General features: G+C 41.0%; 1 protein-coding gene and 1 long non-coding RNA gene across 7 annotated transcripts in view; one reads left to right on the forward strand and one right to left on the reverse strand.

The window, feature by feature from the left end:
- The window catches only part of EBF1 (EBF transcription factor 1), a 389,138-nt gene that overhangs the window by 144,514 nt on the left and 217,077 nt on the right, over nt 1-27,547 (forward strand). The gene's annotated exons all lie outside the window — the stretch shown is intronic.
- On the reverse strand, nt 3,594-7,195 carry LOC122240497. Its single transcript, XR_006220308.1, has 2 exons — nt 6,961-7,195; nt 3,594-3,713 (listed from the first exon to the last, which is right to left on the reverse strand). It is a non-coding gene; the product is annotated as an uncharacterized LOC122240497 (long non-coding RNA).

Consider the following 27,547-nt stretch of genomic DNA (forward strand, 5'->3'; position numbering starts at 1 on the left):
AAGTGTTTACAATCTATTTGGGAAGTCACAGTTTGCTAAGTGAAAAGTGAAATAATGCAAAAGCAGTGAGTGATTCAGTGCCACACGAATCCAAGAGCTCATGGATTGCAAAATGGCAAACCATGTACTGGGTTCCAGCCCACAGTCTGATATGCTTTGTTGGCTTTTATTTTTCTCTTTTCAAGTTTGAACTCATATTTAAAAATTGGGAGATTTATATAAAAATCCAAATCTCCATCTTCTCTTGAAAAGTCAGAAGGTCTAGCAACATGGGGCTGCCATTCCCACATGGCACCAGTTGCCTGGAGCCAGGTACCCTCGTCTTGGTCTCCCCAGTTGGATATCACACCTGCCTGCTTTCTACCTCAGGATAGGGGGAGTCAGGGTGGGAGTGCCCATGAGTTAGAGTGGTCCGGAAGGGGACTTTGGGGCAAATTCCACAAAATAAACACCACACACTCCCAGGATATTCAGCCGTGATGAGATTTCAGATAGTTCACATCATTCATTGGTAACATTTTCCTTTCTTGGAGTCAAAGATGTCGTACCTGAAGGTGTCTGCTAGGCCACTGGGAAAATACCTCTACTACTTTCTGCATGGTCCTTAGGTCAGTACCGATTTCAGCAACATCTGAATTTCTTAAGATATCTTGTATTTTTTTTAAGACATCAAAATAACTTTCATTAAGTATCTTCTCTTTGCAAGACACTGGCTAGGCACTTTCCATATGAGTCAGCTCCTTTTCAGTTCCATAAAAGCCAGACTACAGCACATGTATTGGACTGTGATAGTGACTGAGTTTTGTTGGGAAATGACAGTATGAAGAACAGGTTGGGTCTTCTTCATTGGCTACTGACCCTGGGCCGTTAGCTTGCCCTGACCGAGTACCTTGAGTTCATTCACTAAGGATTAATGAATGGGGTTGTTACATAAAACTTGCTTCTTCCCAAGTCCTGAAGTGAATAACATCCCAGGGAAGTAGGCAGGAGTGCCAAGAGAAGTCAGGTTCATGAGTATTAAAGACACCTTTGGGTCAGGAGATAGAAAAATATTGGTAAGCATCAATAAAGCATCAGTAATCCATTTCTCCTTAGCTCACTGCCTTCATGGAAGCTAGCTTGAAGCCTTTCATTTTACTTCTCAGTATTAGGGAAACATCTGTGAACAGGCACCACCATTAAACCACTGAGAATTGTTCAAAAGTGATACAACATTAATCTGTCATGTGCAAAATACTGCTGTGGGGAGCATGACTTATAAACCATGTGAACTCATGAACCCTTCTTCCTGGAGGTTTGGATTGAGCTAGGGAATGGTGGTTACCAGAAGAGAATTTGTTCTTAGTGTGAATTCGGGGATAAGTATTCAACATGTAAGAGCTCAAGCATGAAGATTAGATATGGGTAGGATGCGTTTGAGTTAGAGCACATTAATGGTTGAGAAGACTCATTCAGTGAAGTTACTGAATTCACACAATGGGGTAAGGCCTGTGTTTGTTAAGAGGGCCATCTATAGTCTTTTGAATCAAAGTCCTAGATTGGACAGTCATGTCTAGATTGGGCATGGGTCACTTTTTTGTCTTTCATGAAATTATCTTACTTGTTGAGATGGCCTGTTTTTGGAGAAGCCTGAACATAATTTCTCTATTGCTATTTGTCTTCTTACTGATGAAAATGTTTTAAAAGAGCCAGAAGGATTATAAACTTGCATGCAATCATGGTATAGGATCTATGGTAATATACAAATTAAATCTATTCAACTGCTTTTGTGGATTAGTTAGAGACAAGTGATTATGTATTAGAATATTAATATTCATCAATAAGTTGGGGGAATTGTATAGGATTATAAGGAGAGGAGAAAAAGGTATAAAAGGGGCTGAAGTTACTATTCTCCTGTACACACAGATGAAATCACAAATGTCTGGTATAAAAAAGGAGGGGTCTTGAAATCCATTGGCATTTCCAGAGAATATTCCATGACCTACTCCTGTTGCAAATGTGCCTTTTACCATTGCAGGGTGATAAAATGCCACGATCCAACTCCAGAGTACAATTAAGGGCTTGTGTGATATAGCAGGCAGCCATTCCGTACTTGAGAGTTTTCATTGTATAATTAAAATAAACTGAGGGGCAGGAGGCAGGAAATGAAGTGAGGGAGGAAGGTCTGGCTGAAGCATATTCAGACATGACATTTTCTGATGTCGATAACCATCAAGAGGTTGGCTACTCTGTCCATGAAGACAAGAATGTCACATGTCAGTCAAAGGCAGGACTGCCAGGCAGGGCTTGAGATGGAAGGAGACCACATAGGGTCCATCTGGCTCTGGCGGAGCTGAGACTGGCCTCCTCTCAGGCTTTAATTGTGCCTTCTTAGTGTCAAGAGTGTCCACATCCAGATTTCTGATGAGTACTGATGAATACAGAGAGATAGGTAGTGCAAAATTTGCTCTTCCCTTTCAAGCTGGGATTCTAGGCCATGCTTAATCCCTGTGGAATTGATAAAAATAACATACCCGAGGAGCAATCTCAGAAAGACTTATATTTTTGAGAACCATTTTAAGCAGTTTTGGCCCTTATTCAGTATACTTGTGTAATGCCCCTGCTCCAGTGGCATACTTTTTTTTTTTTTTTTTTTTTTTTTTTAGCATTCCAATGTATATTCTTCCATGGGGGTCTTTGTTGCTCTATTTATATCTTGTAGTAAGCCAGTTTCCTTATCCTTTGGCTAAGCAGAAGCTGCCATTGGTCTGCCCTCAGGCCTCCCCGGATATCACAGAGAGGAGCAGATGTGTGAGAAGAACCCAGATCACCCTGAGCAAAGACGGGAATGAGGGCTCCACCCTGGGAGAATGCTGGTGATGTTTTACACTGCCCTACATGCTCCTGCCCTACCCCCATCATAGGAAACTGGAATGTCTGCTCCCCATGGCAGCCTGTCCCTTTTGCCTCCTGAATAGTTCTTAGGAAGCACACCCATCCTCTAGAAATGAAGGATTTATTTCCTTTAGGGATCATTGAACGTTCTTCAGCATATGCTATGATTTTTCATGTTGTAGTTTTAGAGAAAAATAGAGAACTAGTGCTTTATAGGGCACAGGTTGGATTTTAATGGAGGAAGGATGCTTCATCTATTTAGCAAAGGACATTATTTTTTTAATGTTTATTTTTGAGAGAGAGAGAGACAGAGTGCAAGCAGGGGAGGGGCAGAGAGGGAGACACAGAATCCGAAGCAGGCTCCAGGCTCTGAGCTGTTAGCACAGAGTCCGATGTAGGGCTCAAACCCACTAACTGGGAGATCATGACCTGAGCCGACCTTGGACGCTTAACAGACTGAGCCACCCAGGCGCCCCTAGTGAGGGACTTTTCAAACAAGCTGCTCCACATCTCTGTTGTTCACCACCACCCCCCACCCCCCCATTCCTAATTACAAGGGAGATGATTCCCATTCCAATTTTGCTTTCACGTGTAGCTTTGCTCTGGCATGGTTACTCATCCTTTACAATTTTTTTTGGCTACAATTCTTCTGCTTACCCCCTATACTCTAGAGTTGTGGATTGGCACGGCATGGATTAGAAAGGACCTTAATAAGTGAATGAACTTAAAATCAGTTTTCTCTCCTGCTTATACAAATCCATGGCAAGTGGCTGCCTGCAGTGCTTTGTTGAGGAGTATAGGAAGAAGGGAGTGCCATGACAAAGCAGTAACATTGTTCCCTGCATAAGAGAGAAGAGAAAAGGTGACTGTCACGTATTTTCTATTGCTGACTTTGTCTAATCTTCTTATTTTCTATAGATCACTAGAGAAGTGATTCTAAGTGACTTGATTGACCATGACTTACAGCAGTTGTGCTGTATAGAATATTCCAGTGCTTCCCTCTCACCTGCCCTCACCCTCTTCCAGGCTTTCCTCTGCTCTCCCTTTCTGTTTCCCATTTCAGCTGAGATTTCAAGGATGGTTCAGAGCTTTCCCAGGCCTATAGGCTGCTACTTAGAATAGGCATGAACATTCTTTTTGTGTAAAATCCACTCAGCTTGCCTCCCCTGATTAAGCCAGATTAATTCTGGAAGTTAGGTAGGAAGTTTTATATTCAGATTCTGTAAGGGACCTGTTCTGTTTAGAAGCTTTTTCATAGGGCTTTGGATCTTACCAAGGATGCCACTTACAACACAGAGCATAATGAGAATTAATGAATTATTTCTATTATTATTTTATAGCTATCTGTACATCTAGATTATAGCCTCCAAAAGAGCAGTTTTGTGGTCTTTCTTCATTTCTGTATTTTTAGAGCCTAGCATGGAGCCTACATAAGTGAGTACCCAGTAAAGACTTGCTGAATAAATTGAATGCATGGACATCAGGAAACTTTTAGACTCTGGAAGTCAGCCCTGAGGTATCCCTAAATACTGTCTAGTTAGAATGATGATGGGTCTGCGTGTTGTTTTGGCCACTCTTGGTTTTTCTAAAACAAAACAAAACAAAACAAAACAAAACAAAACAAAACAAAGCAAGACTCTTCTCTCCTTCCCTCCCACCCTCCCTCCGTTCTTTCTTTCCTTCCTTGCTTCCTTCCTTCTTTCCTTTCTCCCTCTTCACATGCTCCCTCCCTCCCTTTCTTTCTCTTTTTCTCCTCTCCCCTTTTCTCCTTCCTCTCCTTCCTCTTCCTTCTTGAAAGATATTCTTGTAAAGCCTTTTTCCTTGTTTTTGCCATTTCTAGCATTCTAATTCAGAGACCAGTGGAGTTAGCCTTGGATCATCACAGAGGCTTTCTAGGTGGCCACTGCATTCTGCATTTCTCCCTTACGATATATCAAACCCCACGGTCTCAGCTTCCTTAGAGGCCTCTTTATCATACCTTCAGGCCTCTTTACCATACTCCTTCAGAAACCTTCACTGGTTCCTAGTTTCCTTGGATATGAAATTAGAAGACCTGTTTGAAATTCATGATAGCTAGTGGTGAGCAGACCTATGCTCACTGAAGCTTAGCCACAACTCCCACTTGAGGGCCTTCCATGTGTCAAACACTGTGCTAAGTGCTTTTTCCCTGAGGGCTCTAGGTATTGCTTTTATCTCCAATTTACAAATGAAGTTACTGAGGCTTAAAGAGGTAAAGTAAGTTGACCAAGTTTACACAACTAGTCAGTGGTACAGTCTGGGTTTGAACACACATCGTCTGATTCCATAGACAGAGCCTTTGATGACTAGTTCCTGATTTTATGTTTGATGTATCCTGTGTGTCACCAGATGGGGGTTTTATAAAATACAGTGACACAATGCTAAATTTGGTGATATCTAAGGACACTGCTTCACAATGGGAAGAAAGCATTTTATGTAGTACCATATATATATATATATATATATATATATATATATATATATATTTTATTTTAAGGAATACAGTTTTTCAGAACCATCACCTAAATGATCTATGTGTTAATTTCAGAATTTTACCACTTCTTCCTTTCTTGTTTTCAGTATTTGTAGCAAAAAGAATATCCCAGGTTTATAAAATGCATCTTTTCTCTGAGAGTGACATGTTTTTTGTTACTTCAAAAAGTAGTAAAGGAATATCAGCCAGAAACTGTTTACAAATATACCAAGGCTCCCAGACCCTTAGTGTATCTTAGGATCCTTGGCTGAGTTTGTATCATTGAGTGGCAACCCCTGATGATGTATGTGTGCATATGTGCACAAGTGTGTGTATTTGTGTGCACAGAGTGTGCATATGTGTGGGGGAACGGGACAGAAAGACAAGATGAATATTCTCTTCAGCCACTCACAATATCATTAGGCTTGGACTATAGGTGGTTCTGTTTCACTGGTTGCTTTGTGTCAGAATAACCAAGAAGAACACCTCAAGAAGTCATTCTCTAAATGAGATTCACTGCATTTGTGTGTGTTCCTGATGCGACCTGTTCAGTCCTGATTGCATGGATCCAACCCCTCACATTATCATTCTTCCCAAAATGTGTGTTTTAGAATGCTCATCTCTTTCCCTCACAGCAAACCTGAGGATTTGGTGCTTGAATAGCTTACAAAAAGCCCCAAGTGCCATATGTTCACTGTTTTGTTTTCTGTCCACCCCAATACAGCTGGTTGTAAGCAGCAACAGATGATTGTTTTCAGTTTTGTCTTTTCTTGAGGCTAAGAGCTTCACCTTAATGATCTTTGAGGTGGTTGACATTTTCAATTAAACTCTGCTCAGTCAGACAGACATAACTTCTCAGAAGAAACTGTCAGGAGCTACCTCCTGCCTAAATGTTACATGGATAATTATTATAATAATAATTGGTTTCAACTCATCCATAGGCCATCCTTTCATCCAGAGTGGTTTTATACCTGTGTTGGTCCACAGGGAAGCACCCTTGACTAGGGATCCACTTCCTGTCAGAGTCCATTTGACTGGTGGGGGGCCGAAGACTAGCTGTGTGAGAAGGGTTTAATTCATCTTCCACCCTTATAAAAAGGCTGGAAAAAGGGTACCTTGCTAATAAACAGCCTGTCTATCCTCCTTGTCTCCCCAAGATTATTCCAAGAAAAACAGCAACCAAATGGCAGAGCAAAATGGTTGAGATCCTGGGCTCTGGAATCATAAAAACCTCGGTTCAAATCCCAGCTCCATCACTTGTCAGATGTCTGGCTTTGGGGAAGTCTTTTGCCTCTCTATGCTTTTTTTTTCCCTGGGCTTTCACATTGGGCTAATCTTACTTGAACTTCAGAGGATTAGAGGGAAATGTATTTGAATGGCCTGGAATCCTGTAGTTATGCAAATGGCAATTGATGCTGTCCCAGTTATCATTCCTCCCTCAACTTACTCCCATCTCATGTGGGACCTCTCTTTCTTTGGCAAATCCTCCCCTTTGGGTTTCACCAGGTGTGTAGGCTGACTAAACATCCCAGGCATAGTCTCCAAGTCTCTCTTCTTCCAGGTGAAGCTATTTGCAGGTGCCATCCCTACATTACCGTTTGGCTGGTTGCTGTGCGGCTCTCTCACCAGCAAAGGTGCAGCTGACAGTAATGCTAAATAGAAGTGGGGACAAAGGAAGCCCTCCCAGAATGCATCAGGGCAAGGTCAGGCGCTACAGCGGTCCTCCAGGTAAATGAAGCATGAGGGCTAGAAGTTGGATGGGGACTAAAGAAGCCCCTGGGCAAAGTCCTTAATGAGGAAAGTGATAAGAGGGCTTGCCAACAAATTCTCTGAGACTCTTTCAGAATTCCAGATTAGAATATTCAGACTTCATAAAGCCAGGGCTTATGTTAACTTGGTTGCTGTGTTCCTATGCAGGATCCTGGGCTCCAAAGCTCTAAGGACAGATTTCCACTACAATGATTTGTTAGATGATTTCTGAGGCAAGAGGTTGCTCTATAGCCTTCCCCCACCTAGGAGAGAAGACATATTTGACCCTCTAAGAGTACTAACTGCTCACTGGTTGGGAGTTTGGAAAGTAGAAGACTATAGGTTTTCTCACAAATTGTAGCACAAATGTCCACTTCCCACCAAATCACATACCACAGAGTGAAGTCGGATTGTATCACTCCTTTGTGTATGTAATATGGTTGAAGCTTTATATTCTGGTTACTTGTGACCAAGGTAGCTTCCCTAGAATTGAATTTTAGTTTAATTCTATTATTGAGCCAAAGGTACCGGAGATTTCCAGCTTCTGTGCCTTTGCTTATTCTGGTCTCTCTTTGTGGTACACTCACTTCCCGGGTGTCATCTCCACATCTCATGTTCTACCAGCCTCTCCTAGGAAGTCTTCCTAACTCCCTACTCCCAACCCAGCTGGAAATGTGTGTCCTGCCTCTGAATTTCCATAACACTATGTCTCACGGCAAATTTAGCTTTGTACCTTAGGGTCAGGTTATGTATGTGTATCTTCTCTCCCTGTCTAGCCTTAAGCCTTTGAGGATTAGGTTCTAGTTCATCTTTGCGTTCCCCAGAAGACCCAGCCCTTGTCCTGCCCATGTTAAGCACTCAAGCATGCATTGAGTCTGTAAGGAGCATCAGGTGCTCATGGACCCCATTTAATGTGCTCCCTCTTGATTCATTTATTGCATAAAGGAACACCCTGTGTGCCAGGTTTCAGAGTTCTAGCAGAGAATAAGATGGGCACAGTTTCTGTACGCCTGTGGACTGGTGAGAAAGTAGAACAAGTGAACACATGTTGTATTAAATGACCTAGTGAAGTCTGGGTTGCCTTAGATGCCAGCCCAGTCTTTGCCAAATCAGGAAAGACTTACTGAAGCTAACATAAGTCTGTGTCCTGAAGGAAGAGGAGCAGTAGAATATTAGGGACTGAATGTTTGTGTCTCCCCCAAATTCATATTTTGAAGCCCTAATTGCCCGTGTGATGGTATTAGGAAGTGGGGCCTTTGGGAAGTGATTAGATTTAGATGAAGTCATGAGGGTGAAGCCTCCATGATGGGATTAGTGCCCTTATAAAAAAGAGAGACCAGAGCTTGCTCTCTGTCAGCCACGTGAGGATAAGTAAGAAGGCAACCAGCCAGTCACCAGAACCCAACTGTGCTGGCACCCTGATCTTGGACTTCCCAGCTTCCAGAACTGTGAGGAATAGATTTCTTTTGTTTAATCCACCCTAAACTGTGGTATTTTGTAATGGCAGCCTGAGCTGGTGAGTACAACGATGAAGATAGGGAGAGCATGAGAATGTTTGGGAGAGAGTGATCAGCAGGGACAGGGTCCTGGAGGAGGAGAGAATACAAGTTGTTTGGGAAACTCTAAAAGGCACATAATGGTGTGGCAGAGGGGAGGGGAGAGGAAGGGCAGGAAGGGGAAAGGTGAGGCCGCAGAGGTCATTGTGGATACTATGGTCCATGTTAGAAATATTGGACTCTCCCATGGAAGAAAATGGAGCCATTTAATCAATTTGGGGACTATATGAAAATATCACAATTTTATGTTGGCCATTCAGGATCCTATAATAAGGATAAGGAGTTTCTATTGATTTCGAAAGGGTGTTACACAAAACAAAATAAAAATATCCCAGTTCTAGGAGCAAAGACTAAGGCACTGGAGCCAGAGTTAAAATTCCTCCTTCAAAGCCGTGTTTTGCCTTAAAGTGTGAACACGCAGGGTCCAATGTGAGATATTATTCTCACGGCTCTTGCTGGCAGCAAGGAGCCATGGAGGGTCTCTTGAAGTGAATGGGAATGTTTCTTGAGTGGCGTATTGAGAAAGCACAATGGCCAAGGGTGTGTGTGGGGGGACAATGCTTTAGGCTTTCGCCAGTGGGTGCCTGATGAAATATATCTTGACGTGTCATTGAAGTGCGGAGCCGTGCGGCCCTGTGAGGTCACCTGTCCCACCCCCTGTGCAGGCAGATTGTTCCTCACACTCTCTTTCTCAGCTCTTTGTCCAGTGGCTTTATGCACCTCAAGCGATGGGGCTTCCACTGCCTCCCTTGGGAAGCCATTCCGCACTCGAATTGAGCCCGTGCTTAAGAAGGTTGCCCTGATATTCAGCCCAAGTTTTCCTTTCTGTAATTACATCCCATTCCTCTCTGCTCTACCCCTTTGCGTGACCCCGAGCAATTCTTTCCCTTCATCGGTGTGCCTACACCCTTGCTCAGGGAGAGCATTTGATCCTCAGGCCTTTTTGTCCTCCCTGAGCTTTGCTTATTCCTGGCTGGTGCTGCGGGAACCCTTATAAGTAGCTCCCGCTGCTGTTCTCTTTAATCCTCGTGGCTTCCCTTCTTTGATTTCTGTCCAATTTGCCTATTTCTTTCAGGGGTACTGAAGGGCCCAGAATGAATCCTAGGCTTCCTAACCATATTATTTATTAATCTTTTATATGGAAGACCTTCTCAATGATGCTAAACCAGCTTGGGTGGAAAATAAAAATCTTTTAGAAAGACAGAGCTGATGTAAACCCCGTATGTATGATAGGACTCTGGACACTTCAGAGAAAAATGAATTTGAATCCAAGGACAATCCCAGCCCCACGCAACCCCAGTCTTCTGATAATCATGCACGTGCACTTCACTGTACTATTGGGGGCAGAGGAGGCATAAATTTAGGCCACGGGGAGCAGGTTGACCCTCCTCCATTGGCCTCACTAATCCAGCCTTTCTCCAAGCGTCTCCAAGGCCACGCTTTCGGGTTCACTCCCCTGTGACACTTTTCTTTGATCATCCTCCCCACCCCCACCTTGCTATAGCCAGATAAAAGTCATCTCCCCTTCCTATGAATTTTCATAGCACTTTTGTAGTGCCTGCGTTTGTGGTACTTCCTGTTCTGTATTTTGTTCGCTCCCCCATTCGGCAAACATTTATCTAGTGCCCATTCTGTTCATGATACTATGATGCACCTTGGGGTACATGGAAAGGCAATAAGACTAAAACACCAAGACAAAATTCTTGCCCTCAAGGAGTTTCTAGTCCAGAAGAGGAAGCCATGCAAAACCATAGACAGATGCTGGAGTGGAAATGTGTTTGGGGGATCGTGGCGCAGGAGTGACTTGGAATAGATCACCATTCCCCTTGTGGATTGGGATTTCACGCCTGCTGAAAGGATCACTGTCTGATTTGTCTGGGTATGTGGGTGTCCCCCATGATGCCTAGCATGTGCCTTCGATGCGGTAGGTGCCCAGGAATATTTGTGTGGAGCGAGTGTATGTGCCAGACAGTGTGCTCAGCATTTTATATGTGTGTCTCACTAACTCTTTGCAATAACTTTGGGTACTATTATTATCCCCATTTACCGAGGAGGAAACCCAAGTCTGAAGGGTCTAACGCAACCTGAGACCTAAAGTCACACAGGTGGTAGGTCGTAGAGCTGAAGTTGAACTGGGATGCTTCACCTCATGTCTATTCTCTCATCTGCTGTGCTGTATATATCGACCGTCCATTCATGATCAGCTGGGATGAGAAATGGAGGCTGGAAAGATGGCTCACAAGGTAGCCAATGAAAGACCATTTTCATGCTATACCCCATGTCACCTTCCCTTTGCTGGTATTGACAAAAGGCAAGAATAGGATCAGTAAAACATTTTGTACTGTCAGACAACCTAGGAGCACACACAGATACATTTTGATTATTGGTGGTGCTGGGCAGAGGGTGCAAAATCAGGCTTCTCTCTCTTTGTTTAAGAATCCAGTAGCATCGTGTACATTCAATCACTCCATCTATTTGACCACATCCTACTGGGGGCAGAAGAAAATGGCCATCCAGGCAAAGAGAGCTGAATAAAAATGAAACATGAAACATCTGCATGTTTAGAAAACCTCTGAGTATTTGGTGTTATGTTGATATTGTTTCATATATCAGCACATAGTAGGTGTTCATTACACATTTGTTTAAATGAATACATGGCCACCACTCGTGGGACATTTTATACTTTTGGGGGTGAGAGCAATTCTGTTGCATAAGTGTAGTTTAACCAAAAAATGACTAATTATAGTGATGGAGTGTGTGATCATTTTCAACAGTCATTAAAGGGGAGAAAATAACAGTATAATTTTGCCTTTTTGTGTGTGCTGCCCCTTCTCTTTTGGGGGGATGGATCTAGTTTTTTTCTGCTTACTCTTTCTGTGTAACTCTGTGTGTGTGTGTGTGTGTGTGTGTGTGTAGCAAGAGCCTGCAGCAGTGGATATTGGATGTTCTACCAGCTGGCCCGCCCTGGGTTTGCTAATGCTAATCTGGGAGTGGGACAGCAACACCTGTGCCCCTGGCTCCCGGGAGGCTCAGTGGGCAAGTGGGGTGGCTGTGATGCAGCAAGCACATTTGTATCATGTCTCTGGAATGTGTCCTCAGTTCCTTGGTGCCATGGGCTGTGCTCTTTGTGTTCACCTTAACTGTGTCCTCAGAGCATGGCCTCCTACCAGCTGCTGGCTTCAAGTTCCTTCTGGCAAACCCCTTCTCTCTTGGGCAGAGGAGTAGGATGAGGGTCAGGGAGCTGGATGAAGGGCATGTACCTACCCAGGTGCATTTTTAGAGGCCAGGCAAAAACTGGGCCCATAATTTCTCAAGGTAAACACTAGTGTCAGTTTTTCTTTTTAATAGAGTGGGCAGATTTTTAGTGTAATAGATCACACAATATAGGGTAGCCATTAACATCTCAGGCTGTGGAGCCAGCCTTCCTGGGTTTCATCCCAGCTCTACCCCTTTCTTATTGAGTCTTGGGCAAATTAGCCTCTATGAGTCTGTTTCCACTTCTGTACAATGGGCATAATGATAAGGTCTACTTTGTAGATTTGTTAGGTGTATGGTTATATACATATAACATTTAGCTCAGGGCCAGTGTAATTTTTGCTTTTGCCTCCTCTAGCAATGACATTTAATAGACACTATGTGTCAGGCACTGTGCTAAACACTCTTCATGCATTATCTCATTTCATCTTGACAACAAGCACTAAGGACACTGGGGCTCTGAGAGATTAAGTAACTTGCAGAGATTTGAATTCAAGTACCATGCCAGAATGTGCACTCTGTCCAGCTATTTAGAACTGCCCATTTCAGGGCTTGTCTGAGAGTTGGAATTTGAATGACTTATTTGAAGACCTTTGAACTTCAGAGTTGAGTAAAGAGGAAGGAAAGGGAGAATCCCAGGATCTTTTACTCTGGAAGCTACTAGTTCCCTCTGTCTTCTCATTGACCTCCCTTCATATCTCTACAAAATAAGGTGGTATCTCATCTTCCAGGTGAACTTAAGGAGCCAATATAGTCTGGCAATGGGAGGGCTATTCCTGTGTGTATGGCTGCCAATGGCATTGTGGAGATGGAAGGAAGGCACGTAAATGACACATGGTTCTCAAGTGTGATTCAGCTTCCACAAGGAGGGTATGTGTCAGCCTCATCGCTTGGCAATCATAAGATATACACACTCAGTCTGTGCTAGACATGGTGAAATCTTCCTGTGGTCCCATATTATGGTTTGGATATCCTGTTTTCATCAGCATGATAGACACTGAAGAAGGGAAAATATTTTTTTTCTTTTATGATTCAGTAAAAGAGCAAAACACAAAAAGAGTTTAAAACTGTGACATTGCGACAGATTGCCCCTGTATGTAGGTAGAAAGCAAAGGAGGTACTGTGTTTCTTAAAAGATCTATGCTCCAAATGTATTCATTCAGGTTCTTTCCTTTTAGGGCATGTGCAAATCCAATATTTTTGTTTTTGTGTGTTTACCTTAAAGTTAAAAAAATAGTCCAAAGATAGCGAGCACTTACTATTTCTCCACCTATGTGTTAGGTTATTTAGCTTTTCCACACACTTTTGAGAAACACCATGCCCAGGTAAGGATCCACTGGTTCAGAGAGGTTTAAATCACATGCTTAAAGTGACAAATAAGCAACAGGACAAAGATGCAGACCTAGGTCTTTTTCTGTTCTCAGCTCTCTTTCTGTAGCTCATGCCTTTGAAAAGGTGAAGACAAACAAACAAACAATCCATGAATCCTCTGGTAAGTAGGGTCAATTTATTTTATTTACTCTTCAGTAGAGAGAAATCTATATTATTTTTCTGAGTATCTCAAAAGCCCAAGTAAATCCAGTTGTATTAAGAATGTGACTGGGAAATGTTAGGCAAACAATTTATTGATTCCCTCATCTTGAGCTGACAAGGTAGCTTGTTGGGCATCTCTTTCCGCGTCTTCATTTCTGTTGTAATTATGTTATTCTTTAGAAGGATGATGACTGCCTATTGTTGTAAGTTTTCCACTTGGAGCTGGATTCACCCCACTTTCTTCCTGGTGAAAAACATTTCCAAACATTCCTTTAGAAAACCGTCTTGGTGAAAAAGATTAATTAAATGCCAAATTAAATTTCTCTTCTGTGCCTTGAATTTTTACTTTTCAAAATTTAAAGGATACCCAGTATGTATATATTGTTAGTTTCTCACTGATTCAGAAACAAACAAACAAACGAACCACAAACCAGCAGCAGAGCAACATCAGCAACGAAAGACCCTCAGAAATGAAGCCTTGGCTCTGTAAGTCCTAAGCCCGCTGCAAACTTGTTTTCCCTAACTGAAAAGTGGCTTCAGAAGTTCCAAGGAACCTGAGACAAGAGTGTCCGTAACTCTGTGAAATTAGTAATGAAATCTTTAAGGAAAATATCCATCGATGAAGATCCCAGATAGTGCTAAGAAACCATTTGAGACTTCATACATTGCATTCTTGCCTCACATGAATCAGTAGGAAACTATATGAACTGAGATCACCACTATGATTTTGAAATGTGAGGGTGTCTTTTAAAGGCCTGTTCTGCGAGTGCTGTACTGAGAGCCCTGGAATAGTAATTGTCAGCATTTCAATATTCTCTGAGCTTCACAGAGCTGAAAACCATGAAGTTAATAGAGAAAAAATGTTTGGACTGCTTATGTTATAAATTATATAGAATTATAAATTATACCATGAAATAAATTCCTAATGCTAACGGTATGCATTCTAAAGATGACGTATTATTGAATGACTCTACAATTTTAATTAATGAATTAATAATCAATTTAGAGATAGAGAGAGAGCAGGGAAGGGGCAGACAGGGAGAGAGACAGAGAATCCCAAGCAGGCTCTACACTGTCAGTGTAGAGCCTGAACTCATGAACTGTGAGATCATGACCTGAGCTGAGACCAAAAGTCAGTTGCTTAACCAACTGAGCCACCCAGGTGCTCCAGATATTTTTAAATGAATAGTTTTTACATAGTATGAAGGCAAACATTTAGATTACCTTCTATTCCATCTTCCACAGATAACCACTGTCTGCATTTGGTATCTCTTTTCTGCTCATTTTTAATGCTTCAATAGATGTATTGAAATATATAAATGTGGGGATACATATCTACTCCATATATTTATATGTATTATACATATATATTTGTGGGGATATAGATCTACTCCATATATTTACATATATTATATATAAAATGCCTAAGTTACATCTTTAGCCTTCTTTGTTGCTGTTATTTTTATTAACATGTATTCCTTGAATATATTTTTTGATGACTGCAAAATATTACATCAGTGGGATAGATCATTTATTTAATCAATCTACCAATGTTAGATATTTAAGTTTAAAATTTTTCATTATTATAAATAATGCCTTGGTGAGTATCTCTGATTTCCTTATGATAGATTCCTAGAGGTACAATTATGGGATCAAAGGATATGAATGTTTTTAAACTCATAATGCAATACCAAAGTGCTTTCCAGAGAGGCTGTGCCAGCATCTGCTGCCCCCACCCCTCCGTGGGCGAGTGCGCTCACCTCACTGTACCCTCCCTGGCACTGAACGCTATCATTTATCTTTGCCATTTTATTAAGGAGCATCTGGAGGATTGCTAAAGTTAAGGGGGGAAACCACAAAGAGAAGCAGAAGTTTAAATTCCAGAAAATAAATCAAAATTGGTAAAGCATTGTGGTTCTTCCAGAAACATCCTTTCCTTAATTCACAGATAAGGATCTCTTGATTCTATGAAAGGCCCCAACACTTTGCACCCATTTAGATTATTATGGGTGCCCCTAAGCCTATTGAATGTATGTTCTTGCATTTCATTAATTCACATTAGATAGGGAATTAGAACTTTCTTTACCACCTTCTTGGTGGTGAAATGACTTCTGAGTCATTCTAATGTTTTTCCTGTGTTTAGTCCTTCAATAAAAAGCTGGTGACCTCTTGTACTTCTCTGTAATACCAGAGCATTCTGGGCTTCCTCTGCAGCTAACTGGTTGACAAATGACAAGTTAAGTCAAAGTCTGATTTGCTTCACAATACTGAATATTTAATTTTCCTGAGATGTTTTAGGGAATTGGCTAATAGTTCAGTCTTTGAGAGTGCCCTGAAAAATTCCACAAGGTCGCCTACTTCATTCCCTTGCCCAAGGATCAAACCAGCCCTAACTGGGGATACAGTGAGGAGGCAAAGCAACTTTCATTTCTTAGTCATGATAGTTAAATGTCCCTCAAACACCTGTTTGTCTTGATCTGTGGCTGGGCAGTCAGTAAAGAAGTGCAGAGTCTGTTCAGTTTGCTATAAATTAGCATCACTGTTGTTGGAAGAATAGCTTCTGCTGTAAGTAATGAAAAATGGTGGGTCAGAATGGGTTTTTCCCTTGGCATTAAAAACAAATAAACTCTAGAAATGGTAAGCTTCGTGTTGGAGATAATCACTGTTGTCCAAATCCAGGTAAGATACAAGACCTGTTAGTTTGATGAAGACTTTGTCATTAGTGAGGGTCTCACTCCAAGAAAAACGGGTTGTTGTAGGAACATTTTAGAACTTATAAATTTGTCCAAGATATGAAAATGGGCTATTGAGGAACCTAAGACAATCAAGAGTGAATGTTTTGAATTACAGAGGTGGTATGACTTGATGAGAAGCAGAGGAACAGGGATAAATCTGCCTGCTCTCCCTCTGACTTGGGATAAATTATCTTGCTCAGTTTGCCTTGTCTGTAAAATGGAGTACTTTTATTGCTCTCCTCCCTCCCCCAAATCTCTCAGAAATGTGAAAAATCATTTTCAGTTTCTTAGGAAGTGTGGAAATTCACAATGTGATAATTAATTTCCCAAAATGGGTCATACAACCATAATTGTGTTTGGAAGGCTGGAACCATTTTAAAGGAAAAAGTATCCAAAATGTCCTCATTTCAAATCAAATGCTGAATCATAGAGCAGTGCCTTTGCTGCTGGCGGTGGGGCTACTTAGGCATGCAACCAGGAGGTGCACAGCTTTGGGCAGGCAGAACAGCAGGGCCCAGAGACACAATGGCCAGGCTCAGAGGAACATCCTTCTCTCCCTCATCACTCCCTTTGATTCCAGCATTCCTTGATTAGTCATTTGCATGCTCATTTTTGTTTCCTTTCTCACTGGCAAGGTCTGCTAATTACCAAACAGGGAAGACTTAAAGAAAATAAAGCAGAGTGAGCCTTGTTTGCTAAAGTTTTGTTTTAGGTCCAGTAATTTGAATTGGCAGAGAAAGAAAAGAAATGTAACAGATCCACCTGACTAACTTGCATTTCGGATTTCTAACACTCAGAAGTACAATGCTTATGGTAATGAATTTTATCTATTACAAGGGAAAACAATCACCTTTGATGACATTATAGAATAAACACATTTAACAGCATGCTGAATTGCTGAAGTATCATTTTCAACGACCTCATTAGTGTCACTTAATTAAAACTTCCTGCTCTTGACTTTGATGCTGGTACAGGCAAAAACACAGAGGGAATTGAACAAACAACAAAAAAAAGGGGGGGGGTGCATTTTCTAGTGATAAATCGCAGAGGTTGCTAATGAAACCAAATTATGTACCTTTTTCCTGCAACTCCGATAAAATAATATGAAACACGCAGCAACTTTGCATCAAACAAATTAATCAGCTGTCAGCAGATTTGCCTTATAATAATCTCTTGCACTTATTGATCATTTAAAAAAGGGGGGGCTCTTTTTTTCTCTGTACACAAGCATTAGGTTTGGTGATAATTAAAGCCTCAGCTTCAGAAATGCCATAATAACTGTTAATTAGCAGGATGCTATTTTCAACATAATTTGCTAATTAGGCAGTGAGCTGGTATAGTGTATATACCTAATTATGAAGGGTCTTGTGCTGTAGACACATGTGACTGGAGTGTAAATGACACCATTATAGGGGTCCTAGCGGATTTTTTAAAAATATAGTTTGTTCAGAAGTGCTTAGTACTTTAAGGACTTCTTCATACAGGGAATATTACTCTTGGCGGTTTGGCATGAGATTTGGAAGAGGAAACATATACCGTGTCTTTTATCAAGACAGTGGACAGAGAGGATTACTAATTCTAAAGGGGCTCTGTTGTCCAGTGGCTAATGTAAAGGCTGATAATTTAGGCACTGAAGTTGTGCTTCCTCCACTAGTAGAGAATTATTCTCTATTTGCCTGCCACATGCAATTCATCTGTGGACCAAGATGCTGTAAATCTTTTAATGCTATGTGTCTACCATACCTTGATTTTTCTGCCACATGCTGATAACCTATAACATGTATCTCCCTGCTTTTCTCTTCTCCCCCAGTGTTTCCCTCCATGTCATAAAGAAGATGTAGACTTTTCGAAAATGCATGTTTATTTCTGCCTGGGTTTTCTCTAGCCCATTCCCTAACTGCCTTGGATTAAAAAAAATTTTTTTTTAAGAGAGGAATGATAAAGTATGAAAAGTAAGGATGAGCTCTCATGCAAAAGTCTCAAATTATATGCATATTAGTAATATTTATGAGTTTAAATTTGGCTTTTCAGCAGAGCATAAGCAGAGTGAGATCATTTGCAGATATATAAACTGGCTTCCAAGATCATAATAGCCGATTTCTTTTAAATGTTTTACCTTGTTTCAAATAAAACTATATTTCTTTATTCCCTTTAAACGAAATGAAAACTTAATTCAATAATAAATGAGCTTCAGAGCAGCACAAGAGTCACTTAACTTAAATCTTTTTGTAGAGGTTCCCACTTAAGCAGCTTGAAAGACAGTAAATCATGCTGGAGAACGGACATCCCAATTTCATTGCCGCGCTGTAGAGAGCTGAATTAATGGCCTTCTCTTTAGAATGTATGGATGCGCTTTCCAGCTGCTGAGCCTGACAGTGTTATAGCTCAATTAATGTGATTTTGATGTAATTGCAGATAGGGAACATCGTGCTGAAAAATTATCTTTTTTCATAAGAATTACATTTTATCATCCAGATGTGAGGAGGAGGGTTTCAAGGCTGAATATGATAAGTTACAGGGCTCTATTTTTATTTTTAGTTAATGTATCTCTAACGGAGGGAGAGAATAATGAATCCACATAATTATTATATACTGGGCGCTTACTATGTGCCCTGCAGTGTGCTGAACACTTTATTCAAACATCTCATTTAATCCTCACAAGCCTGTGAAAGAAGCCCCATTGTCATCCCCATTTTACAGATGAGAAAAATGAGTCAGAGAGATCAAGCTGGTAAGGGTCAGACCTGGGATTTGAATCCCTGTGCATCTGGCATTCTGAGATCTTAATGAACCTTGTATGGGTTGCCTGTGTAAACTGCCATCAGAGGCCTCTGGCAGAAGATGGTAGGATGCATGCATGTTTAAATGCTTAGAACAACTTCCTAGAACATCACAATATAGTGTTCTGAGAAATAGGTTTTAGCCAGGTCGTCTGGGTATGAAGCCAAGGTCTGCAATTTTCTAGCATGCTTGACTTTAGGCAAGCTATTTAAATCCTCTGAATGTCCACAACTGTAAAGAGAGAATAATAATGGTGACTCTCTTGTATAATTTGTCACAAGAATTAGATGAGAGAATCTGTACAAAGTGCTCAGAACAGTGCCTGGAACATAGTAAGTGATCAGTAAGTGATAGCCATGCTTACTGTTAGCTAAACGCAAGCCAGCAAGGTCATCTGTCTCGTCTGGTGCAATTTTCTTTGCCTCATCTTATCTATTGGGTGCAGACTGCCTCTGGGAACTTGGCTGCTGCCAGTGTTTTCTGGGAAGGACCCAGAGTGGCATTTAGCATAATATGGGCTGTGCCTACTGGTATTGAGGTAAGAGGCATTTCTTGTTTTTGAGCCATTTAAATTCCCATGTTATTAGAATGGGGATGGTGATACAGGCTCAGAAAACGGTAAGCTGTGTGTCCATCTAAGTATAAAGCCATACCTTTCCACCCGCACTCAGTCCACATGCATGAGGACAGCACTGCATTCAATGTACCACTGGGGGCTCTGGGAGATAGAAAGGAGGACAGAATGGTGACGCTACCCTCATGGATTTATGAAGTAAAACAAGTTTCAAGAAATCTCTTGAGTTCATCATATCCGATTAAGAAAGGAGCACAGAAGAACATGGTGATGATGACAATGAGGATGATGGTAACTGACATTTAATGAGTGCTTACTATTTGGCAGGCACTGCGAAATTATCCCATTCAATGCTCACAGTATCACTACCGGTAGGGACTAGTATTATCCCTACTTAGGGCTGAGGAGAAGGAAAGATCAAAGAAGTTAAGTCATTTGCCCAAGGTAATAGAACTGTGATTCTTTCTCCATACTCTCATCTCAGCCATGACCTATACTACGGAGATGGAGTGTAGCTTCCTGAAATTTACCCCAAGGTATGCGTGGAGGCAGGCAGAAGAGAGATTTGGATTGCTTTTACTTCTTATCATTCCTTACATCAACAAGGAGGTCTTGTTTTTCCATTGGCTCATTACTTTGTAAATAATAATAATGTCCTCTATTTGTGGTTGTATTGATTGGGTTGCAATTAATAAATTACTAAAGTCTTTATGGACAAATTTATTAAACAATCTATCATACACAAATAATGCACAATAAATCCTGGACATTTGCATTGTTGTGGGTCAATAATTTAATTTAACTATGATAGTTATTTCTAATAATACACAGGATTGGAACACTTTAATAATACTAATTTGTATGGTGATGTCATTAATTCTTATTGTTACCTGCAGAATCAATATGTAAAAATATCATTTAAAATTTTGACACCATGTGGGTGCATTTACAGAGCAAAAAATATCATCATTTGTTTATAAGTTGACCTGAATAAAAATGAGCTAGAATACACAGTATAATTGTTGAAATGCAGACAAATATGTGTAGGTAGGCTTCATTATTTTTGTAAAAAATAGTTGTAGAGAGGGTTTTTTGTTGTGAGAAGTGTACCTCATATATTAGAGGTACATTTTAATGGTGGAAGTGTAAATAAAACGTATTAAAGAAGACTTATTTGCATTCATGATTTTGCCTTCTAGTAAGTATAAAAGTTTGAGGCTTATTGAAAGAAATTCCTCTTGTACCATTTAGATCTATTTTCTAATTTCTTCCCACTTATAATTTACCAAATTTTGTTTCTGGACAGGTGAGTATTGGCAGTAGCACCTTGGACCATGTCTGCTTGTATTGTATTAACATACCGATTCCCTTCTGGGAGCATCTTCTCCTACTTTGCAAAGAGTGGGATAATTAATCATGTAGAAAGTAATACCCTCTCATCTCTACCCACCACACCTCTGCCAAATAACAGTAGATTAAATAAGACAGAAATTTATTTTTTCCTTCTGTTTAGGAAGTCTGGAGATAGTCCAGGGCTAGGTGGTGTTAGTGTTAGGGCCATGGTGTTAGTTCCCTGGCTTTTATTTTGTTGCTCTGCTGTGTATAGCTTCAATTCCCACGGTTGCCTCATGGTCAGAGATGGGTGCTGGAGCTCCAGCCTTTACAGCCACAGTACAGCCAGTGGAAGGAGGGAGGAAAGAAGAAGGGCATAACTCTTTCCTTTTAAGGCACTTGAGGTACTTACCACTTCTCTGCACATCTCCTTTGACAGAAGTAGTCACATTGGCCGGAAATGTAGGGCAGGAAATGTAGGACAGCTCTGTGATCAACTAAAAATCAGGGGTCCTGTTACTAATAGGCTCTGCCACAGTCTGTCTAAACTTTTGGGAATCATGGACCCTTTGGGAATCTGATGAGCTGTAGAACCTCTTATCTGAAAAGCACATGTAGGTAGAATTTTACATGTAATTTGAGAGAGTTCAAGGACTTCTTGAAGTCCAGGTGCCCATGAACCCCTTGTTTAAAAAATTCATTTTTTTCATTCACTTATCCAATTATTCATTGTTTATTCATTCAACAAATATTGTGCACTCACTCTATGTTTGCTTTATTCCTGGCAATAGAGATGTGAACAAGACAGACAGTGTTTCTGTTCTGATAGCTCTTGCATTCCAGCAGGGAACTAGACAATGAACAAGACAAAAGTGATACATGCTTTGAGGAAAATAAAGCAGATTGATGTAATAGAGAGTTGATAGATGGCCAAGGGTGGGAATTACTTTGGATTGGGCAGCCAAGGGAATTCCTTTCTGGAAATCTGACTTAGTGAAGCAGAGCTGGTCATGTGGTGAGTGAGTGGATGGGGAGGAGTATTTCAGGTAGTGAGAACAGCATTTGCAAAGGCCCTGATATGGGAATGACTATAGTCCCAAACAAAAAGAAAGTTGAGCAAAAATATCATGGATAGGCTTAAAGAAGTAGGCAGGAACTAGGCCATTGTAGGGGGTCTGCATTTCATTCTAAAAGCAACGGAAACCATTTGGAGGGTGGGGGAGGAATGGTTTGTGATTCAGTTAATTATTTTAAAAAGATCATTCTGGATGCTCTAAGGAGAACGGCAAATGGAACAAACCAGTGACACTGGACCATTCTGCCACAGCCAGTATAAGGGAGAGGGATTTATCCTCTGCTTCTCGTGTCTTTGTTGAAGAGATGAAGGAGAGTTTTTGCCCAGTGGCATTCAGAGGTTTGTCTTCTGCCTGGGCCTTATGATGTGACTTTAGCAACACACTGAAAAGCTTGCGTGTTTAGACACACAAGGCTCTTTAAGCCACATTTAAAACCACCTTTCTCTCTGCAGATCCTATATAAGGAAGGTAGTGAGCATTCCCAGTGAAAAGGCAGGAAAACTACCAGTAAAACGAAGCTACCATTTACCAAAAAATCTGTCTTCTTGGCCCATTGTTTATTCACCCATCATGGGGCACAGCTCATGTTAATGGGCTCTCAGGGGCCCCAAGGGTGAACCCAGTAGCAGAAAGTTGGGGGATAAAAAGTTAGGTAACTAAGAACATATGATTTTCTTTTGTAATTCTCACAAGGGACAGTTTTGTGAATGATACATTTGGGTTATGGGGAAAGTCTCAAGAGCTTAAAACAACAAGTGATTAAAACCGCGCAAGGCTGTATGAACTCAGTTTCTAGGATGGGCATTAAAATGATGTGGAAACCCAAAAGGCTAAGAGAAAGAGGTGGTGCTGGTAAGCCACGCACGAGTTGGGCTTAGGGCAAAGAGGCAATTGCCTGTGAGTCTTCCTTAGCTTGCCAGGGGCCTTGGCTATGCCAGTAGTCTATCACTACTTCATAAACTGTGAGTGCTGTAGATTCAGCATCGTGGAATTTTGGATCTGAAAGGGACCTCAGAATGAACCAGACCAGTCTCTGGTTTTACACATTGGGAAAATCTGAGGTCCAGAAATGTTGTGATTTGTCCGCTGTTTCTTGATTGAATGCTGTTTCCTCTAGAGCTGATTTAAAGGAGCTAATAGTATATTCCTTTGGTATAATGTGGCTAATTTCAAATCCTGCCCCCCCCCCCACCAAACCCTTTTCTTTCTTGCCCAGTATTGCAGAAGCCAGCAGAGCCACACAGCTTAATCAAAACAGAATTTCCTGTTTTGAAATCAAATTGGCTGTGTGATCTGAGATCCACCCTCCAAAGCAAGGGAAATCTCCTTAAAATGTTTTGAAAGGTGCAATATTTTCTCTCAGGAATCACTGAAAGATGGATTAATTTTCAACAGTTAATATAGGCTGAAAATGTTAGAAACATTGTACTCTGTAATTTTCTGAGAAAGGCAGAGAGAGGAAATTTTTATGGATATGCAGGATTGGACATTTACTTTGTTTAGAATGTGAGTGTTTACTGGCACCTGCTGAAATCTTAAAAAAAAAAAGAAAAAGACTCCCTCATTGGAAGGGTGGTGTAGTATTTATTACCTGGAATGGAGACCTTCAGAGGTATAGGAAAAACTAATGAAAATGAATTTTCTGATTCTGAGCAGCCTAGCTCTGCTTTGATGGAGTCCCCTAACACTCTTTCTGGGGTTTCTCGGGTCTGTTGGAAAGGCCTCGGGGCTTTATGGAGAGGCTTTCTGCATTGCCATTGCCCCTCCCCCCAACAGGCAACCTAATTGGCTAATGCAGGCTCAGCCATTCACTTGGGCTGCAATTAGCCACTTCTTACTTTGCAGATAGAAGTGGCCACTTGAATCCTCAAAAAAGTCCATTGTGAATTCAGTTATTTGTGTGTCCAATTTCATCTGGATAGAGTAGTTCAAAAAAAGAAGTAAGATAAAATACATGATAGTCCTTGAAACAGATTCCCTCTGAAATCTGGCTCAGGTTTTCTCACATTGGAAGTGACCATCACAGGAATAGACAGTTCTCTTTTTCTAAAAAAATGTATATTAAACATAAATACAAATATCCTACTAACTGGAGATTCTATTTCTCCTAGTGTCCTTCATGTAGAGCCAGATATACTGGCCTGCTGGTTTTCAGCTTCATAACTTTCTGTAAATCTACTTTTCCCCACCCATCGATCTGGTGTGTATAATTTCATTGTACCTTTCTGTACAAAATGAATGTGCTAATTTCTAGAGGGATGCCTTAATTCTTTTCTCCACAAAATTCTGGAGAACTGGAAGATCTATTTTACGGCAAAGTGAAGGAGCTATTGTTTTCATGCACCCCTTTTGATGTGGTTGGTTATTGTTATGTTGGGTCAAAGGGATCTAACTGGGAGATGACAGACGCAGGCACTCTGCCACTAGTTTTCCTTAGAGGCACACAATAGCAACCAAAGAAAATCATTGAGAGAATACTGGGCGGAAAGTTGTGTTTGGGGGAAATTCCGGGAAAGAGAAGATTGTGACCTCTGTTGCTGCACAGTGTCAAGGACAGATGGGAAGAAGGTATGAATCAATATATGTCAACTGCACAGATGGTATAGCCATACAGTGTCCACATCCTGATTTTCTATCCCCTGAAACTCAAATTAATAATGCCTTCATTATAGGCAGAAGGTGCCAAGCAGCTGAGAAACCCAGAGCAACTCAGGGCACTGCTCTGAACAAGAGGTTTGAGCCCGGAGTCTCTCTCTTCTTTCCCTCCCTCTCAGGAGATTAGGAATGCTGTGGATTATAAAGGGGAAAAGGAACCATCTTTTGATGCTGAGTTTTACAGATGAGCCAAACCAAAGACAGAGAGACTCTAGTTGCTTCCTGCTTTGCAATATTTCTATGTCAGGGTATCTTTTCCCAGGTCCCAGCCAGGCCATAAGGAGAGGGGGTTAACTCCAGTGTGTCAATTACTGAGTTCGGGGCGTGGAAGAACTCTGACTAGGATTGGAAGTGGAGTGTAAAATAAAAATAAGCAACCACAAACCGCCAAAACAAGTATTGGCACATCTCTACAAGCTCCGGCTAGTAATGATGAATTCAGTATTCATCACATGGACTAATTAATGCACGCTAACACATCCCAGTGCAATTTGCAAGTCACAGATTGCATTAGGTGATACAAATGACTCATTTGTGAACCTGAAGGATGACCTTTGGCAGGACTATCTGCTGACCTCAAAAATATTAAAGAAAGGTTATTTCACCTTGCCATTGTCTCCAAATGCCAAAATAGCCCAATTAAAAACCTTGACTTGGAACCATAGGAGCAGATGCGAGTCCTAAAGGGCATTAATTATTTTCAGTGTCAGCTGGTTGTATAACTGAGGCCAAATGAGAGTTTGGGAAGCTATTAAGGCACTGTATTACATGCACTGGGTCTAAGATTTGAATTCAGAATAAGGTGTAGATTTCATCTACTTAGGCAAGCTGTATAGAATTTGTGCTGGCTGTCCTGTTAAGAACTAAGGACTAACATAGGTGAGATGAAGCTCATCACCTTCACTGGGGTTCTCCCCTCTGCAATCATCCATTTATTTTCCCAAGTTTATTTGCAGAACCATCGTTAGTTACCATATTGTGAGGTCAGAAGCACAAACATGTGTTCGGTATTAGTTTGCTTCCAAGTGGACTTTTCTTCCTCTCTACAAGCCTAAACACTACAGTGATTCTGTAGTGTTCCCCCCCCCCCCAAATGTGGTGACAGATGAAGATATGTACCCAAGCTAGGTTCCCATATGGCTAATTTCTACATTGTTTGAACAACACACAGATTTTTAGGCAAATTAAAACTCAAGGACCTCAGTATTCATGGCGTTCTCTCCAGTTCTGTCCTTTCTTTCTCCAGGTGGGTGTTAGTGAGCCATACTAATGGAATAGCCAGCATTAAAAGGAGAAGGAGCAGGCAAGTCCATTAAATGGAATTGACTCACAAGAGTTCCAGTGGCTTCGGGAGAGGGTTTGCTTGCTACTCATGGCTTTCATGTCATCCACATTCACAGCGGACATGGACTGTCAAGGCCTACTTTGTATCCATGTCGTGCGAAACGGAAGTGTTGAAAGCAGGGAGTAACACATTCTTTTTAGCCTCTTTAAGTTTAAGATTCTGTTTTTGTCTTCATCTCCAGTTGAAAGGAGTGAAAAAGGAAGATTTAACTCTTAGGAAAAGGCAGAAGAGAGTGGTAGAAAGCACAGGGCACAGGGAGTCAGATAGATCTGGGTTTAGATCCCAGTTTGGTTAGTCATTGTGTAAACCTGAGCATGTAACTGAACTCCCAGTGGCCTCATCTGTGACTTAAGAATAGCAATAACGCCTGACAGGATGGATAAGAAGATCTAATGAAAGTGTGTATACACACACACACACACACACACACACACACACACAGAGTGTAAGAGGTGTTTGGAAATTGTGGCTGTCATTTCCATGATGGGAAATTCAGAGAATGTTTTCAAAGATGCCATTTTTTCTCTAAACTTTTCTTTTGCACTTTTGTGGGGGCTCTGTGCAATGTATATAGCAGGTAACACAATTTAGAAATCAGAGTCCTATCTTTAAATCCCTCTTCAGTTGAGAGGTTGCTTTAATCTTAATACAATTCACATTTCTATTTGCAAATTGGGATAAAACCTACCATAATTTGTTTTTGTGAGGGTTAAATGAGATAATAGATGCATACGGTACTTAGCATTTGATAGGTGTTTGATAAATGAATGAAACCCTATTGTCCTTGCTTCCAGAACATTCTTACACTTTCTTACTACATATGCAACTAATGATAGCTTTGGTTGAGAGGAGGTACAGTTGTTTTTTTTTTTTAAATAAAAAAAAAAATTTAATTCCAATATAGTTAACATACAGTGTTATATTGGTTTTGGGTGTACAAGAGAAGGTGTAGTTCTATTTCAAGTCTTCTTCCCAGGCCAGTTCCTTGCTGTCTTATTCCGAAAAACAAACACCCTTGTTGGAATACATCTTTTCGAAACAATGACAGTTTATAATTTCTCATTCTCAAGGTTGAAAGAAGATCTGTTTCCCCATTTGGTGTCATTATGTTTCTTTGTTATTTGGCAGCATACATTTGGTAATGTCCCATGTTTCAGATCAGCGTGACAGACATTGAGGTGATTTTCATTGGCCCCCCAGATGTGGGAGATCCTACATGAGGATCTTATCCCCAATGAGATAAGAACCCACCCGGGGGTTTCCTGTCTGGCTACTTAGGCCACATGTTAACCCAGGTAACATGACTACCATTTTCCCCTACAAGTTTGCTATTATTCTAGATTGCCATTAAAAAAATTTCTAATTTCATTGTAAGATCCTCATAAATACCAGCAGTTAATGAAAGCTCGTTTGTTTCTTGCTCTTTGGGAGGTGACCACCCATGTTAGCATTGGAGGGTGTCTGCACATCCTTGAAAGGTCCAACAAGTGGTAAACAGATGGAGTCTGAATCCACAGCTAAATTGCCAAGAAAAAAAAAATTCTGCTCTTTCACCAAATGAAATATTTAACATCCATTTACAAAGAACTTA

The sequence above is a fragment of the Panthera tigris genome, chromosome A1, assembly GCF_018350195.1.
Source record: "Panthera tigris isolate Pti1 chromosome A1, P.tigris_Pti1_mat1.1, whole genome shotgun sequence".
In the NCBI taxonomy this organism is placed as follows: domain Eukaryota; kingdom Metazoa; phylum Chordata; class Mammalia; order Carnivora; family Felidae; genus Panthera; species Panthera tigris.